This window comes from Coturnix japonica, chromosome 4, assembly GCF_054131305.1.
Source record: "Coturnix japonica strain WE chromosome 4, WE-NBRP24, whole genome shotgun sequence".
NCBI lineage: Eukaryota > Metazoa > Chordata > Aves > Galliformes > Phasianidae > Coturnix > Coturnix japonica.
In genome coordinates, this window is record NC_140666.1 from 180032 (window position 1) to 198367 (window position 18336).

The 18336-nt window shown below is 43.3% G+C and overlaps 1 long non-coding RNA gene across 3 annotated transcripts; it reads right to left on the reverse strand.

Moving 5' to 3' along the window:
* Positions 1 to 6387: 6387 nt before the first annotated feature.
* LOC146760881 (uncharacterized) lies at positions 6388 to 17263 on the reverse strand. 3 transcript variants are annotated; one of them, XR_014945036.1, is made up of 6 exons: positions 17140 to 17263; positions 16759 to 16864; positions 16295 to 16401; positions 15722 to 15846; positions 13497 to 13763; positions 6388 to 6418 (listed from the first exon to the last, which is right to left on the reverse strand). It is a non-coding gene; the product is annotated as an uncharacterized LOC146760881 (long non-coding RNA). The 3 variants fall into 3 exon arrangements; XR_014945034.1 differs by having other exon boundaries at positions 16759 to 16919; XR_014945035.1 differs by having other exon boundaries at positions 15722 to 15849; positions 16759 to 16919.
* Positions 17264 to 18336: the final 1073 nt, after the last annotated feature.

Below are 18336 nucleotides of genomic sequence, written 5' to 3' on the forward strand. Positions count from 1 at the left end.
CGAGCACAGCGCCCTCCGGTCCGAGTATAACACTCTCCAGATTGAGCGCGATGCCCTCCGGACCGAGCACAATGCCCTCCAGACCGAGCACAACACTCTCCAGTCCAAGTATGACGCCGTCCAGTCTGAGTGCGGCACCCTCCAGGCCAAGCATGATGCCTTCCAATCCAACTGCGACACCCTCCAGTCCGAGCACAACACTCTTCAGTCTGTGCATAATGCCCTCCGGTCCGAGCATAACGCTCTTCAGACTGAGCACAATGCCCTCCGGACCGAGCACAACACTCTTCAGTCCGAGCATAATGCCCTCCAGTCTGAGCATAACGTTCTTCAGACCGAGCACAATGCCCTCCAGACCAAGCTCAGCACTCTCCAGACTGAGCACACTGCCCTCCAGGCCGAGCATAACGTCCTCCGGCTCGGGTACAACACTCTCCAGTCCAACTACAACAGCCTCCAGACTGAGCTTGGTGCTGTCCAGTTTGAGCGGAACGCTCTCCGAGACCAGCTATGTGCCCTCCAGGGTGAGTTGAATGTATTTAACCAACTACCAGGGGCACATGTAGTCCAATTTGGCCAGCCATTGGGGGCACATGTAGTCCAATCTGACCAGCCACCGGGGGCACAGGTAGTCCAATTGGACCAACCATCTGGGACACCAGATACAATGTTGGTTGCCCCTGTAAGAGGGCGAAAGACAAAACAAGTTTCAACTCAGTTAGAGAAAATGCAGAAGGAGTTAGAAGAGCGGAGGGAGTTAGGAGAGCAGGACTCAGGAGACTCAGGGGAGCAGGGGGAGTCAGAAGACCAGAAGAAGTTGGAGGAGCAGAGGATGTTAGAGGGGTATAAGAAGATGATAGAGGAGCAGAAGATGATAGAGGAGCAGAAGATGATAGAGGAGCAGAAGAAGTTAGAGGAGCAGAGAAAGTTAGGAGAGAGGAAAAAGAAGGAGGGTTACCTGGAGGAAATAACACAAGCATCAGGGTCAGGGTCAGAGTCAGAAGAGGAGCCAAAAGCTACTTTTTCTTTACGAGAATTTCTCAAGTCCAAACTTGTAGATGGGGCAGCCTCATCAACACAGTTGCCACCATCAACACCTGGGACTCTTGATAGAGCAAAAGGTGAGCAAAGTATTACGACCATTATTGATCGATCTTTTAAACTGAGTGAAATTCGAGATCTAAGAAAGGATTACACACGTCAGCCAAAAGAAAATATGGTCACTTGGTTACTTCGCTGTTGGGACAATGGTGCCAACAGTGCATGGCTCGATGGCAGTGAAGCTCGCCAACTGGGTAGCATTTCCAGGGACCCACGTGTGGACAGAGGTATTGGCACATGCCAAAATCGGTCCTACACCCTTTGGAAGCGGATGTTGATAGCGGTAAGAGATAGATTCCCCTTTAAACGGGACTTGGAGCCTGAGAGAAAGAAATGGACTGATATTGAGAAAGGTATCCAATTTTTGAGAGAAAATGCTCTGGTGGAAATGCTATACAGCCGCGAGTTCAATCGTAATGATCCAGACCAATTACATGATCCTGAAGCAGTCCGCGTTCCACGACAAATGTGGCGTGACTTTACAAAAGCAGCTCCAGAAAAGCATGCCAGTGCACTTGCATTAGTATATGGCCAAGGGGACAGGAAACCCTTTGTGAATGAACTAATTGGCAGACTTCAGGAACTTGAATTATTTATAAGCGCCACCGAAGTTAATCTGTATACTTCAGCCATTGTCAAAATTGTGGAAAGGTTAAACAAAGTGGAGGGAACACAAAATGATATTATTGACAAATTGGCTAATGTGCCTGATGTAGATGAATCCACGGTGGTACAAGATGATGGAAACCAGGATTTCCACAATCGCCTATTGAGGAAGCTAAACAACATGAGTTCCTCTCGACCTGTATCATCGAAAATCTCAACCATTAAAAAGAGACGTCCTCGTATTCAAGCAAATGACGATGATAAGTCACCTCGAATCAACAATGAGACTACACGTCTTGCCTTGTTGCTTTTCCTCTGTAGTCATGGGGAGGACATGAAGAAGTGGTGTAATTCATCCACCTCTGCACTTCAGGCACGAGTGAAAGAATTACAAGGTGAAACAACTACCAAGGTGAACTCTTCCAAGAAGGGGAGAGTTCCAGTTGCTGCAAGTCAACGAGGTAAACAATAGAGGGGCCCTGCCCCCAGCCAGGGGGGGGAAAGGGACAACAGAGTATACTGGACTGTGTGGATTAAGTGGCCTGGCACATCTCAACCACAGAAATATAAAGCCTTGGTGGACACTGGTGCACAATGCACCCTAATGCCCTCAAGTCACCAAGGGACACAACCAATATATATCCATGGAGTGACTGGGGGTTCCCAAGAATTGACTATGTTGGAGGCCGAAATAAGCCTCACTGGTAAAAACTGGCGAAGGCACCCTATTGTGACTGGTCCAGAGGCTCCATGTATACTGGGAATCGATTACCTTAGGATGGGATATTTCAAGGATCCCAAGGGGTATCGATGGGCCTTTGGGATAGCTGCTGTAAACACAAATGGTGTTAAGCAGCTGTCAACTTTACCTGGTCTGTCAGATGATCCTTCTGCTGTGGGGTTGCTCCAGGTAAAAGACCAAGAGGTACCAATTGCCACCAAAGTGGTTCACAGACGGCAGTACCGCACCAATAGGGACTCATTGCTCCCCATTCAAAAGCTAATTCGCCAATTAGAAAATCAGGGAGTGATTAGCAAAATGCACTCGCCTTTTAACAGCCCCATATGGCCAGTGCGTAAAACCAGTGGGGAATGGAGGCTGACGGTAGATTACCGTGGCCTGAATGAAGTCACACCTCCATTAAGTGCTGCTGTACCAGACATGCTAGAACTCCAGTATGAATTGGAGTCAAAAGAAGCTAGGTGGTATGCCACCATTGATATTGCTAATGCCTTCTTTTCCATCCCATTGGCTGCAAAATGTAGGCCACAGTTTGCTTTTACCTGGAGAGGTATTCAGTATACCTGGAACCGTTTACCCCAGGGGTGGAAGCACAGCCCAACAATTTGCCATGGATTGATCCAAGCTGTTTTGGAACAGGGTAATGCTCCTGAGCACTTGCAGTATATTGATGACATTGTGGTGTGGGGCCATACAGCAGCAGAGGTTTCCAAGAAAGGGAAACAGATAATCCAAATTCTTTTGAAAGCTGGTTTTGCCATTAAGCGCAGCAAGGTGAAGGGGCCTGCCCAGGAAATCCAGTTCTTAGGCATAAAATGGCAAGATGGACGTCGTCACATCCCAGCAGATGTGATTGACAAAATCACTGCTATGTCTCCGCCCACAAATAAAACAGAGACCCAATCTTTTCTGGGAGTAGTGGGCTTTTGGAGAATGCATGTCCCAAACTACAGCCACATAGTGAGCCCTCTCTATCAGGTAACACGGAAGAAGAATAATTTCTCATGGGGTCCTGAGCAGCAGCAGGCTTTTGAGCAGATAAAACAAGAAATAGCCCGTGCCGTGGCCTTGGGGCCAGTACGGACGGGACAGGATGTGAAGAACATCCTCTACACTGCTGCTGGAGAGAAAGGTCCCACCTGGAGTTTGTGGCAAAGAGCCTCAGGAGAGACCCGAGGCCGACCCCTAGGATTTTGGAGTCGAGCATATAAAGGGTCTGAGGAGCGCTACACTCCGACTGAGAAGGAGATCTTAGCCATGTATGAGGGGGTTCGGGCTGCTTCTGAAGTAGTTGGGACAGAGGTTCAGCTTCTTCTAGCACCTCGCTTGCCAGTAATAAACTGGATGTTTAAAGGACAGGTTCCCTCCACCCATCATGCTACTGATGCCACTTGGAGTAAGTGGATTTCATTAATTACTCAACGAGCTCGAATGGGAAAACTCAGCCATCCTGGAATTCTAGAAGTGATCATGGACTGGCCTGAGAGTAAAAAAATTGAAATACCACCTACAGAAGAGGTATCACGTGCTAAAGAGGCACCACCATACAATGAGCTACCAGAAAACGAAAAGAAATTTGCCCTATTCACAGACGGATCATGTCGTATTGTAGGGAAGCATCGCAGATGGAAAGCTGCTGTATGGAGCCCCACACGACAAGTTGCAGAGGCCACTGAAGGTAAAGGAGAATCAAGTCAATTCGCAGAGGTAAAGGCTGTTCAGCTGGCTTTAGATGTGGCTGAACGGGAGAGGTGGCCAATGCTTCATCTTTATACTGATTCATGGATGGTGGCAAATGCCTTATGGGGGTGGTTGCAACAGTGGGAGGATGATAATTGGCAACGAAAGGGTAAACCTGTTTGGGCTGCTGAACTGTGGAAAGACATTGCTGCCCGAATAAGGAACATTGTTGTAAAGGTGCGCCATGTAGATGCTCATGTGCCTAAAAGTAAGGCTACTGAAGAACATAAAAATAACCATCAGGTTGATCGAGCTGCCAAAATTGAGGTGGCTCAAATAGACTTGGACTGGCAGAACAAGGGTGAATTATTCCTAGCTCGGTGGGCCCATGAGACTTCAGGTCATCAAGGAAGGGATGCAACACATAAGTGGGCCAGAGACCGAGGGGTGGACTTAACTATGGACGCTATTGCTCAAGTTATTCATGATTGTGAAACATGCGCCATAATTAAACAAGCCAAGAGGATGAAACCTCTTTGGGGGGAAGGGCGATGGCAAAAGTATAAATATGGAGAGGCATGGCAGGTTGATTATATCACCTTGCCACGATCTCGCAATGGTAATCGTTATGTACTCACCATGGTGGAGGCAACCACTGGGTGGCTCGAAACATACGCAGTACCCCATGCTACCACCCGAAACACCATATTAGGGTTGGAAAAGCAAATCCTGTGGCGGCATGGCACTCCAGAAAGAATTGAATCAGATAATGGGACCCATTTTAAAAATTCCCTTGTAACCACTTGGGCCAAAAATCATGGCATTGAGTGGATTTACCATATTCCCTATCATGCACCAGCTTCTGGTAAGATTGAACGATTCAATGGGTTGTTGAAAACTATGTTGAAAGCAATGGGTGGTGGAACGTATAAAAACTGGGAGAACCATTTAGCAGAAGCCACCTGGTTGGTCAACACTCGAGGATCTAGTAATCTTAATGGTCCTAACCAATCCAGCTCCCTACGTACTGTGGAGGGAGATAAGGTTCCTGTAGTACACATAAAGAGTGTGTTGGGAAAAACAGTTTGGGTCCTTCCAGCGTCTGGAAAGGGCAAACCTCTCCGGGGTACTGTCTTTGCCCAGGGACCTGGGTGCACATGGTGGGTGATGGACAAAAATGGGAATGTTCAATGTGTACCACAAGGGAATTTGATGTTGGGGGAGTGCAGCCAATGATTTTCCTGTAAATATATAGGTAGAGTCTCAGAAAATATTTCAATTAGGTACAGAATAGTTCAATTAGGTATAGGACTTAAGATAGAGTGGATTAATGTTAAGGAAACACTTTTTCTCTATATACCTTAATTAGGCATTCTGTAAGCAAGTTTTCCATCTGGACTCTATATCCTGCACTGGCCATGCATGTGTAGAGCACACATGGAAAGAAGTATAAATCAAAGGGAAATCTGCTGTGGTGGCTGGGAAAGGATGAGTGCACCTTGATGTGGGGGACGCCCTACTAGCACTGCCTTTCTCCTCCACCGCTGACGTGTTTTCCTTTTTCTGGCAGTTTTGCCATTTTCTCAAAATTAATAAATAGTAGGTTAGGTTATAGAGTTTTGTTCTCAACTTAGGGATTTGTATGGAATAAATATAAATTGTTGAGGAAAATAAGGTTGCTGATTATTCACAATTATACATATGAGTGTGTATGTATGCATAAACATAATGTAATGATGTAGAATAAGGGGTGGAATGTCATGGTTTAATAATTTTGTAATTTTTGCTATGAGTATTCCACATAATAACATCATATAAAGCATGAATAATTTTACTGAATCTGCAACTTACAGAAGAAGACTACATCTCCAAGGGAACAACACGATAGGTCACGGGACCTGGACTCTATATTAACTCTGTCGCAGAACAGACTGACGTCTTTCGAGTTCTGGCGTTCAGGGGAGTGTGTGGGAGCCTTCAGCCGTTCGCCTAGATTTACAGTAGGCCTCTCGGTTACGGACTCATTCTCTCTCCTATTTTGCTTGATTCGTTAGTTCAATTTTCAATTTTCAATTATATTGTATTATATTGTGTTATCCGGTATTTCGATATAGTATTTAGTAAATAAGTGTGCCTCCTTAGATCGTTGCCGCTGTTTTCTTTTCCTAATTAACTTTTTCCTTTCGGCCTAGGGCCCCTCCGGGGCCCACGGCCCCCTGTCACGGACGCAGGTGGATTTTTAGTTCAAACCGTGACAGCAGCACATTTCGGTCTTCACGGTTCATGTTGCTGCAAAAAACAACCAACAATTCCCTGGTCACAGAAGGAAAGAGGAGGATGGAAGCACACCCTGTTCTGCAAGAGATCCCAGGCAAGAACCCCCCGCTGACTGCAGCTCCTCAAAACTGAAAAGAAGTTTGTCCAGCTTAAAACATTTCACATTTAGAGCAGCTATAACCTACAATCTGTTCCTGACAGGGACAGTTTATGCACTTAAATAAATAAATCACAGAGTCCTCAGGCAAACAACTGGAAGTTGGAGCCTTCAGCTCTGTTGGCACTGCGATGCAGCAGTCAGGAGTTGTCCAGGCTCCAGGAAATCCAGAAGGATCGGCCCCTCTGGTAGCCCAACAGACAGCACACATTACAGTGCTCTACTGCAAAAATGTAGATCAAAAACATAGAAATCTCACATATTACAAATCTTCCTTGGAAGCCTGGCCTTGCTGCTTGCATTAACAGCAACGTGTCAAATTGCAGAAATGCAAAATCCACAAACAAGTCAGCAATGATTTCCTTTGAGGTTCATAAAGCACCAGGACTTACAGGAGTAAACAAAATAAGGTATAAATAAGGTCTCTAACTCTTTTTTGTACGTGTCATGCTGTACTTTGCATTAAGAGATTTATAAAAGTGGCTTCTTGATCTACAAAATGATGGTAGGTGCATCCAGAACATAAATACTATTCCAATTTAAGTGTAAAATGAAAAAGGTGTCTGCTCAGAAAGTCATTATTTCATATTTTCAGACAGCTGCCTGATTATTAGAAGTACAGCATCATAATCCTGCCACAGAGCTCATCTGAAAGCTCTATGAAACCAGCTGTTCCATTCTGGGCACAACTTCCACCTACCACTCAGCTTTTAAAAAAACATTATTTGTGCTTTTCACCTTAAAATCATTTGAGCCTTTCACTGCAGTTTCTTACTCACTTGGCTTCATTTTTTCCTACTGCTCTGCCCACAGGCACATCAAAACCAGAAGAAATCCCCGGTGTAAGTTTAAATGTGTGATGCTTTAGGGTGTGAGTTTGTTGCATTTCCCTGAGATACCTGCACTGTAAGCAAGCTAAAAGCATCAGCATCATCCAACGTGACGCTGACATCGAGCCTAGGAATGTGCTAACTTTTAACGTACATATGAAAATCACTTCTTCTCTAATTGTGCTAAAATCAGTTGAACTCATGCAACTGCAAGTGAATGCAAGTCTGCCAGCTGAGGGAGGGCCCTGCACGCTGCAATGCAGCCAAGCTACAAACTACAACCAATGTTCACAGTGATGGCAGAACGTAAACCTGCCTTGAAAGTTGGAGGTATAAACAGCTTTTTCTTTTTTCCTCCTTCAGATTTCTTGTATATCCAAGACTTAAACAGCAACAAATGTCAGACTTAATCACAGATAGTGACCTGTTAAAGCCAACCATTAGGATCTATGCCATTTTACTATCAAAGGCAAAATGTTTGGCAGGGAACAGAGTATCTACACCTACCTGTGGGTAGTTCATTCAATAAAAAGCACTAAGATAATGAATCATATGCAGCTATCCCTTTAGAAGATAATTACACTTTACAAGTAGAGAGTTACACTTTAACACGAGGATCTTCACTGAGCATCACCTTTCAAAACTGTATCAACATCTGTTGAAAAAAACAAGTGTACTATACAAAGATATAAAAACAAATATAAAGGGAGTTACAGTGCTATTTGAGTATAAGAGTAAAAAGGTCAAAAGAGTCAAAACAGTTTAAATCTGCTCTCCACTAAATATCCCAAGACAGACGGAAAATTTGATTTAATATGCTGTTACCCTTTTTTTCCTCCCAGTACATTTCACTTGGGTCTCTCAATATGCATTATGCTACATTTATATTCCTAGTTAAAGAGTCATAACTTCTTCAGAGCGAAGAAGCAGCAAATGCCTGCCATGAATCTGTGCAATGAAGTGCTCCTTAAAAAATCAAAAATGCATGAAATGATCCAGAGCTGAAAGCTGAAAATCATCCATGCCAACCTTCAAAATTACCATTGTGTTTCAAATGTCATAGGAGAATATGATTTTAGTTCCCAGGATTTCCTGTCTTCACAATGAGAAAAATATCTGATATTTAGCCAAGACTTTGTCTTGAGGCTTGTATACAGAGTCATGTCCACAGCATGTGAACATTTGGGTGAACACTTCCAAGGCACAGCACGCATGCCAGTGCAGCTAAGTGCTTCTACCCTGACCTGGCCTCTGTTATCCTGATGAATTTTCATTCAGTGAAATGAAGTAGGATTCTTGGGGTGGGACATCGCAACTGCTTAACTGCACACAAAAACACTCTGTAACAGCATAAAGGAACATGAAGCTGTACTTAACCTTTTTAAGTGGGCTTTTCCTGCAGCCATATTTCTCATAAAGTACAAAGAGGAGAGTAAGCCATACCCTTTATCCTTTTCTGCATGTACAGCACCACACCACCTAAAGCAAAACACTGCTAAATACGTATTAATTCACATGGTAATATAGAGTGAATAAGATGGAAGTACAAAGATAGTAGGACTCTTCTGTTACCTACAGCACTCTGCTAGCTGAGTGTTTTCCTGGGAAACAACCAACTGAATACCTGTAGAAAATTATATTCTGAATCTTTCCTTTTGTGGACCCTCCTTAAATGAATGGAATTTCAGACTTAAACCCTATAAAACTGCAGAATTAAAATTGAAAAACTAGGACATTAACATTTCTGTGCAAATCAAGATGAATCTGAACATTTGTAAAACATGACCATCTTGGGAAATGAGAAATGTCTTTGGATATTTATTATGCCACAATTTAAAAACATTCTGAAATCTCAGTAGCTTGGGCCTGAGTTAGCTCCCAGTCAGATGGAAAGATTTTGTTTAAAGCTGTAAATCCTTCTAATGGTATTTAACTGTTTGAGTCATTGGAGAATTTCCTGTCGGAGTGACAAAGTGCGTAAATAAAAACTAAAGCATCTGAAATATCAAAGAGATCACAGACACCTTTGGCTTCAGTCTATAGGAAAAAGCTCAATTGCCTCATCTCAGTGCAGCGCCCAGCACACAACATCAGGGCAGAACACCAGACAGAGAAAGCTTTTTTGTGTGTGTTTACACAAACAAACCCAGTAGGGAGTGTAACTGACTAGGATAGTTTTCAAGATCCCTTCACAAAAGCGATCCCAGAAATGCCAAAAAGTGTAGCACATATTTAGTCTGAGACTGAATTGAGGAAAAAGCAATCACTTCTTTCAGGTGAACACTCCAAAGCTAATGGGAATGCCTTATTATAAACGCCAAGGCAACTTTTAAAGATTGAAAATTAGAACTAGAAGTTATTTTTGCTGTTGTAGGTGTCACGGAGTTCTCTCTAGAGCTCACTCCGGGACAGTGGGCACAAACCCGGGGCAGCAGGAACAAAAGCCCCCCCCCTTTTCTCTAGCGGCAGTGTGGCATGGCCCGGCCCGGCCCGGCCACGTGCGTTTAGGGAGACGGGGAAGGGAAGGGAGATTACGATTAGGTCTAACAAAAAATGAGGGAGAAAAAAAGGTGATCTGAGAACGAATGGCAGTTTAATAACCTAATAATGCTAAACAAACAACAAGAGAGTATCAACAAAGAGAATACCAAGTCCCCAATCTCACCGATGGAGCTGTGGAAGGAAGGAAGGTCTGACCACGTTGTCTCCTCGCAGGGAGCCGCGCCAGCAACGCTGTCCCCTTCCTCACTTCCCTTCCGGTGCCCCACCCCACATGCTCATTAAGGCAGTTCACAGAAAAAAAAACTTGTCCCCTTTACTCCCATTATTAGGCATGGTGTTCTGATGTGGAATACCAACACCAACCAAATTGCAAAACCATAATATAAGGAAACAAACATTTGGGGAATGGCAGAATGGGGTAAAATTTACCGTCACGTCAAGAAAGTTGAAATTTCACTCTCATGTTCTTGGTGTGGTTTCTGCTATAATTATTTGGACTAATTAAGCTTTTCCCTGACGAAAGCCTAGAAGTATATCACAAGAAGGACCAACTTACCCATGACCTTTTATTTGTCTTACTCAAGCATCTCCTCCTGACCAAAACTGACAATAAAATATTCAGCCAGACTACAGGTTTGAGCAGCTGAGTTGTTTCTAGGATCTCCTGCAATCATAACCTTGTAACACACACTTGTCTTTTGACTAAGTGTCTTTTACAGTGCAGTAAAACAACAGGTTTTCACATGGCTATTCCTCATTTACCTTGCTCTGAACTCATTCACAAACCATGCGGGATCAGTCCAGGGAGAAGGGGAGGAGAGGGGAAGGGAAAGGGGAAGTCCACTGTCCTCTAAAATCAGGCTTCTTAGCCTAAAGCTCAACAGCAAATAGCAGTCCACTTGCCCACATTGCTAGACTCCGAGCATTTAAAGAACATCAGCTGACCTCATTATGAGCTCTAACATAGCCAAAGGAATTCACATATTCAAATATTCTCTTGAGTGATGAGAAATATGGAGCATAACTTCAGACTTCTGCTGTTAAACTCTCACTTCTATCATCAACCAGGGTAACAGTTCAATGCTGTTTTAGATGGAAGACTCATACTTTAAAGAACTCAGCTCATTAAGGCTTGGATTCCCTACTACAATTAGCTAAATTCCAGTTTGGATCATGCTTCACCTTGGATCACTTAGGGATTCAGCCACTTAATGGTACTAACTCAGTTTGTCTACAGAGAAGCTGTTTTCTATAGCAACAATAAGCTGGGATTGCAACTGGATGTCGTGAGAGCACAAATCCCACAGTTATCCTGCACCAACATCCTCTCCTTCCATCAGAACTGCAAGTTTTTAAACCAGACTCATGCAAGCTTGTATGACACACCTTGTGCAAAACTGTTGGCAGCCATCAGGACAGCCAGTTGCTTCCTGTATAGACACTTTTCCATCAGTTTGGGTTTTTTGCCTCGCTAGAACAACATCCAGTGGTGAAAACAGCTGAAGCAACCACGCTGATATACTGCAGTCACTGGAGGTACTCAAGAGCCACGGGTATGTGGCACTGGGGACGTGGTTAGTAAGTACAGTGAGGGTGGGCTGGGTTGGGCTCAGCTATCTCAGTGGTCTTTTCCAGCCTTGGGTGCAACTTGTAAGAGGGAATGAAGCAGCAAACTGCCCAGCACTGAGCTGCATTCTTCCGACATGTGGTATCAATGAAGTGCTGTATTTCCCTATCTTCTCTGGAACTACTATTCATCTAACCTAACTGAAACAGTAAGCCTGAACCTAGATATAAATCAGGATCATAGTCACCCGTGGTTCCTTATATATTCAGAAAGACACTCTAGAGGGTAATTCAGTGCATCTAGAAATTCAAGTAGTCTCTGAAGGTCTATGTATTTTCCAATGTCTGTTGGCCGCAGAAGTATGTGAAGTGATGGACATGGCCCAACGATCAGCACTGACAATCAGCTGCAAGTTAATATCTGCGGGTTGTTTGGTTTGTTTGTCTGTTTTATTTCCTACAACCATTCAGTTTGGAGAAAAGATGAGCAACTGCCAATAGAAGTGGTAAGTGCACATTTTGGGACACAGAAGCAGAATTTTGTGACAACTGTCAGCCCAGAATATGTTGATGATGAAGTTGTCCTAACAGTGCATGCCAGTGATTTGACAAACCCTGCTCGGTATGACACAGTTTGTCTTTAATTTTTGGTATCTTTGATTCCCAGTTGGCTCTTAGGCAAAAAAAAAAAAAAAAGCCACCCAAACAACCTTGTCCTCATCTCATCCTTCCCATCCAGCTGCTGCCTCACAGAAGGGGTAAAATAAAAACTCTCTTGGACTAGCAGAGAGATTTACAATGGAGTAACTTAAGTAAGGATGGGAGACTGAAGGTGTTGGGGAAGACATCCAGGCTTTAGCTACAGGGCATGCATGCAGAATCACAAAACAAAGGCCAGTCAGAGAAATCAGAGCTTCGTCAGAATTAATGGGGTTGTTTCTACATGCCCACCCTATCTGCCAGTGTAAAACTATGCAGTGAAAAAAAGGAAAGCTACAGATGGGTGGGGAGAATTGTTGGTGAAATTATTTGTGATATTTTTTGCTAATAATATGCTTAAAATCCTGGAGCAAGACTTAAAGTTAAGCAACTCATTCTGTGTAAGTAGACTTACAGAAGGGAACCATAAAGCTTATGGAAGGGAACTGTCAAGCTAATCCACAGCTAAAACAGAGTAGAGACGAATTGCAGGAGCTTGTTTACTTTGCAGAAGTGTGAGTTTTAACCACTGCTGAGCTCCTAGTACAAAAGTCTGAACCAATGCAACAAACCAACCCGTCCATGTTGTACGAAGGAATGTACTGACACCACCAGAACACAAAATCCTATGGCTGAAAATACCCGCAACAATCATCCAGCCCTTCTCCATTGCTCCAGGACATGCTCAGCTCTTTGTGCCCCAGATATTTCACTAACCTTTTCTGAAACCCACCGTGAAGGCTTCAAAGCCCCTCCAAATGACTTATCCAGTCATCCAACCATTAAAAAGCTTTTCTGTTGTAGAACTTGCATCTTTGTCATTGCAATTGAAGTCCCTTATTTCTGCACAGAGAACAGATTGTTTGCTTCCACTTTCTAAGAGCCTTTTATATACTCAAAGCCTGCTATCATATTATATATGAGCACCTTCAAAGAGCCAACAGAGTCAATGATTTTATTGGAAGCATCAGATTTTATGACTCGCAGGAAGTGATCACCATAACTCACACTCACATCTCCTGCCTGTAGAGGAGATCCTCCTTGCATCTACAAAGATGCAAGAAGAAAAGAGGCAAAGAAGGGGTAAAATAAATCCCATCTTACATTTGGGATGCTTAATTCCAGCCTTGAAGGCTGATTTGCCCACTTAACAGCTGTGCTCTTCAGAAGCAGTTGTTCCACAGTTATTTAGAGAGAAAGACAAGTTTTGTACTTGGTTGTTAACACAGAGAACAGCATAAACACACAAATGAACTCAGCTTTGCAGTGTTGTAATGGCTGATGAGGGAAGCCAAGAATCCTTCCACACTGTCAGCCTTCATTTCCAGAGACATACCTTTGGGGGTGATGGTAATGCTGCTCTTGTCATCTCTGGACTCACACAAGTACTCTCCCTCATCCTCAGCCCGGATCCCTCTTATTGTCAGGGTTCTTCTGACCCCTTCCTCATCAATCTGGAAACGTTTGCTGGGTTTGATCTCAACTGCATTCCTGCGCCACACCACCTTCCCTTTGGCATGGCTCACTTCACAGCTTAAAGTGACACTGCCTCCAATCTCAGCATTAACAGCTTCGAGCTTCTTGGTGAACTTCACTGGGATTTCTAAGATGCAGAGGAAAGAAAAGAACTATGAGAATGCACAAGTTAACAAACGTGTTCTACAAAACCAAATGAAAAACCCCATGAACAGACACACTCGGGGATCATGGCAGGCTGAAAGAAATCCAAAAGATAGAAATCTGGAGATATTATCAGCATGGAATTATATTATCATTCTATTTCTGCAATGTAAGAACAGCGCCTTAAAGAGACTTAAAGACTACCTTCCAGTGTCTCTAATCTTCTACCTAATGAGATGTGTGGTGGTTTTTTGCTGCTATTGTCGGTTGGTTGGGATTGTCTCTTATTGCTGGTTTTATTGTTCTGTTTTTTAGCATCAGAGTCTAATTTGCCTGACTACCATTAAAAATCTGTACAGATGGAAGAACCCCAGCAGCCACAGTTGTATTTCATGTCACTGGAGACACAGCCAATGGAATCAGAGATCTGGGAATGTGACACATTCAACCTGTTGACATGACCTGCTAGCAACCACTCCCATGCAGTAACAGCCAAAGGGAGCTGGTGGGGTGCATGCCAGCTGCAGATTTCTCCAGTGTGGGTGTCTGAAGGGACACAAACCCCATTCTACATCCTCCTCATCAGCTCTGACATGCTTAGCAGAGTCAGGAAGAGCTGAGGCTCTGAACACAACCTACCAACTGCTTTAGGAAGAGATAGAAACTGGGTGATGACAGTGAAAAGCAAACACCAGAAAAGAACCCATCATAGTCCCTGAGCTCTCAAGTGGCCAGCAGAGGACAAACTTGGATCTCTGGAGGCAAGAAGGTCTTTTCTGGTCTATGCTGGGGATGCTACAGCAGCTGCAACAGCAATTCAAGCGTAAAGGTTGGAACAGCTTGTAGAATAGACCAATCTTCTTCACTTCATCCTCCCATAAGAAAAGAGCAGCTGTAAAAAAGGACACAACTTGCAGGCTTCTACCTCCTTACCTTTCACTTCTAGAATTCTAAAACTAACTGAGAAGTATTAATACGCTGAGTATGGCCTAAGTAAGGCATATTTTCTATTCATTCTACTCCCAATCTCTTGGCCTCTTCATCTTGTACAACACTTTGCCACAGAACTGGGCAGTTCTGGGACACACAGCAGCAGAGAGGATTGTCTTAATCACCTTCCTCCTTATCTCTTTCTCTGCTCTTCAGAACATCCCATGCCTGCTTTCAGCTTCTGCTCACTGACACAGATCAGGTGATGAGGCATGCAAAGATGAACAAAATCTATATAGAAGTTCCTTAGTCAAAAATATTCCACAGCCACATTTTCACCTCGCTACCACTACATTAAAAAGGAGAATCCAATTAGTGGTGTGGGTCATTGATGTTGTTCCAGGGGGAATTGTGGCTGTTCCATGCCCACAGGGTAGAAGACAGACAGTCTTCCTCTAAGCCACATAAACAGCTGCTTAGTGTTCCCAAAGCGAATATCAGCTCTTCTGTTGAAACAAAGTGTCAAATCTAGGCAAGAAAGAACCTAGGAACTGAAGGAACCAAGAGGGTCCTTGAACACCAGTCCCATGGTTGCAAGTCACTATGCAAACATATTGAACCCAAAAGAACATCTGTCCTGCAGGCAACCAAAACCTGAGTTCCTTTTACTTAAGACCCACTGTGAAACATCAAAACACATAAACATGCGATAGTCAAACCACTGGCTGCCTTTTCATGACACAGAACAGTATTCCTGGCTTCCTGATGGAAGGTTGGGAACATGCAGCCAAAGGGACAGGATCAAAGGCCTCCCTGAAATCTAGAAAGATTACATCCTTTTCCTTCATACACTGAGTCGGTGGCCTTATCATAGAACAAGATTTGATGACCAAGACCGGTTGCACACATGCTCCCTCACCGATGTTTAGGCCACCAGACTGTTTACCCGGGCAGAGCTTCAGCACACAGAGGCATTTTGACCAGAACCTTGCGCTGAACTCTAAAACTTACCCCCAGGCTTCCTGACTGTGTGGTACTGGCATGTCCTGTTTGGGATGGAATTCTCAAGGGAATGTGCTTGCCACGAGCCTTCTTAGACTGAAGCAAGAGATAGGTTGCCACAACTGGTCGTAATTCTGCTAGAAAACAAGAGGATGTAGATCTCTTCAGAAACATTGTCAGTACAAAGAAAATTTCTGCATGTCTGCCATATTTTCCCCTTGATGTGCAACCTTCACGTCTGATCACATTAGGGTAGTTTCGGGCCTCAGCTGATTCACACAATATGTAAGAGATAAAGAAGCAGACTATTCTCGTTTTTGCTTGAAAGTTAGTGTATTGTACAATTGCTGGAAGTGAAATCTAAAGCTGGTGCCAGAATCTCTCTACTGAAGTGAATGGCAAAGCTCCTACTAATTCAGTTTGTACAGCATTTCAGCTGGACTCCCATTTCTGGGGCCAAGTTTCAGCCCAGCTCCAAGGAGCATCGACATTCAGCTGGACTTTCAGCAGCTTTTTGACTACTATGAGAACCGTGGGTACAATGCTTGAGAGACTCAGTGTAGTATAATAAGCTTGAATTACTTATCAGGCATTAGAAGTCCTTTGAATTAAGACTGTGATAATATCACAGACTTGAACTGAAGAACTTTTTCCCCTTGTAGGTCGATCGTTCTCTTTATTCCCTGTACCTAAAAAAGAAGTAACAGTGACTCCACAATTGATCTTGCCTAGATAAAACTTAAATTTTACATCTAGTCTTACTAAGGTTATATGGAAATCTTAACAATCCTTCAAATTCTACCACTTTCTATTTAACAGAAAGACAACTCAATTTCAAGAGACAACTTTCAGATTCAGGTTAAAGCCAGAGTACCCATCATGTTTTAAATCTCTTCTACAGCTTGGAATGTCATTATTGACATTTATACAGCATCTCTAGAAGCACTCAGTTCAGCTTTTCTCATTTATTTTCTAAAGTTACTGGAATTAATTTATTTCCTGAAGTATTTGTGAACTGTAATTCCAAATTTGCTTGGTTGTCCTACCTGATGTGTTGATATTTTCCACCTATCAGTGAATCATTTCAAAGCAGGGAGTTAAGCCAGCATGTGACATCTGCTGTTCATCCATCAGTTTCTGTTTTGAGTCTGCCTGGACTTCCAGAGATTCATAAGGATTTCAGCATGGTAAAAAAATAACAAAAAGGCTGAGAAAACACAATTAAAGGAGAAAAAAGGAATAAATGTGAACTTCAGAAATGCAGTTATTAGGTAGACTATGAAGTTCTGCAGTGGTAACTTACCTCTGAAAGGTGTGAAATATTTCATGTTTGAGAATAAGTGAGTGTTAGAGTCTGTTAATACAGTAAGGTTATTTACTGTAGGAGTGGGCTTAAATACAGAGAATTACTGACATACGTTTATTACCTCTGATGTTAATGCTGATCTACTCTCTCTTCTCTTGTTGTGAAACACAGAAAGCTGTTACACAGTCTTCATCAAGGTGTCCCAGCTGCAAGAATAAGACCTATACTGAGGAAACAACTTTCAAGTCATCTCACAGCCCAATCTCACCGTGGTAGTGTTCTGCTGTGCAGCAGTCAATAATTAGCCATGATTTCAGATTCTTTTTTAAATAGTGTTATGGCTACATATTACAAGGAGTAAACAGAAAGAGTCATCCAACTTCAGCAACTAGTCCCTCTGTGGCAACAGGTCCTGAGTTCTGAATTCAAGTACAAAAGCCTGTCAGCAGATGAGACCTTTTACTAGAGCAGAAGTGACGCTTCTATCTCTTTTTGATTCCTAGTTCCATGGCGTGCACAGCATGCTGTGCTGCATGCACAGCACAGCTGTTCTTCAGAGCAACAGTGGCACCCAGTGACCAACAGCAGCCATTGTCTGCAAATACACAGCAACTTCCCAGGATCTGCAGCAACAATCTCCCCACACACTCCACTGCACACAGACACTATGACCCTGATTAGACTCAAGCAGCAGACTTAAAACAAGTCAGAGTTTTAGATTCCAGGATATTTCAGGACCTATCATGTGTGAAATTCAGTTACACAACAGTGATTAGGTGCCTGCGTTTCAAGCAACTTTCAGATCACGGCCATGTAAAATAAAACAAATTCAGTGCAGAAATAGCAAGCTTGTACCTTAATACCTATAGGATTATCCATGTTATAGTGCATTCTGATTGAGTTCTAAAACTTTCTCATCCTAGATCACTTCAACAAGTTCCACCAGTTCAAGCAATGCAGTTCTGAGATCCTGTGTATGTCAGGCAGATAGAATTGAACAGTGCAGGAATAATCTCTGACAGCTTTAAGAGCTCCGTTCTGCTTACAAACTCTCAGTCCAAAACTATTCTCAGTTTTAAGGAAATGAACACCTGAAGCAGTTGGATCATCTGCCATTTGCCGCATTCTGCTTCTTGACATCATGATTAGCACAAAGGGTTTTCTGCTGTCCTGCAGAGATGGACAAAGTCCTGCTTACAAATGGACCAAGTTTCAGTGTACAGCAGAGTTTGTACCAGACTAAAAAGCCACGTCATTCAGTTCATGTGCTCAGGTTGTTATGCACTCCGAAAGGAAACAGAACTAACTGTTGGATTCT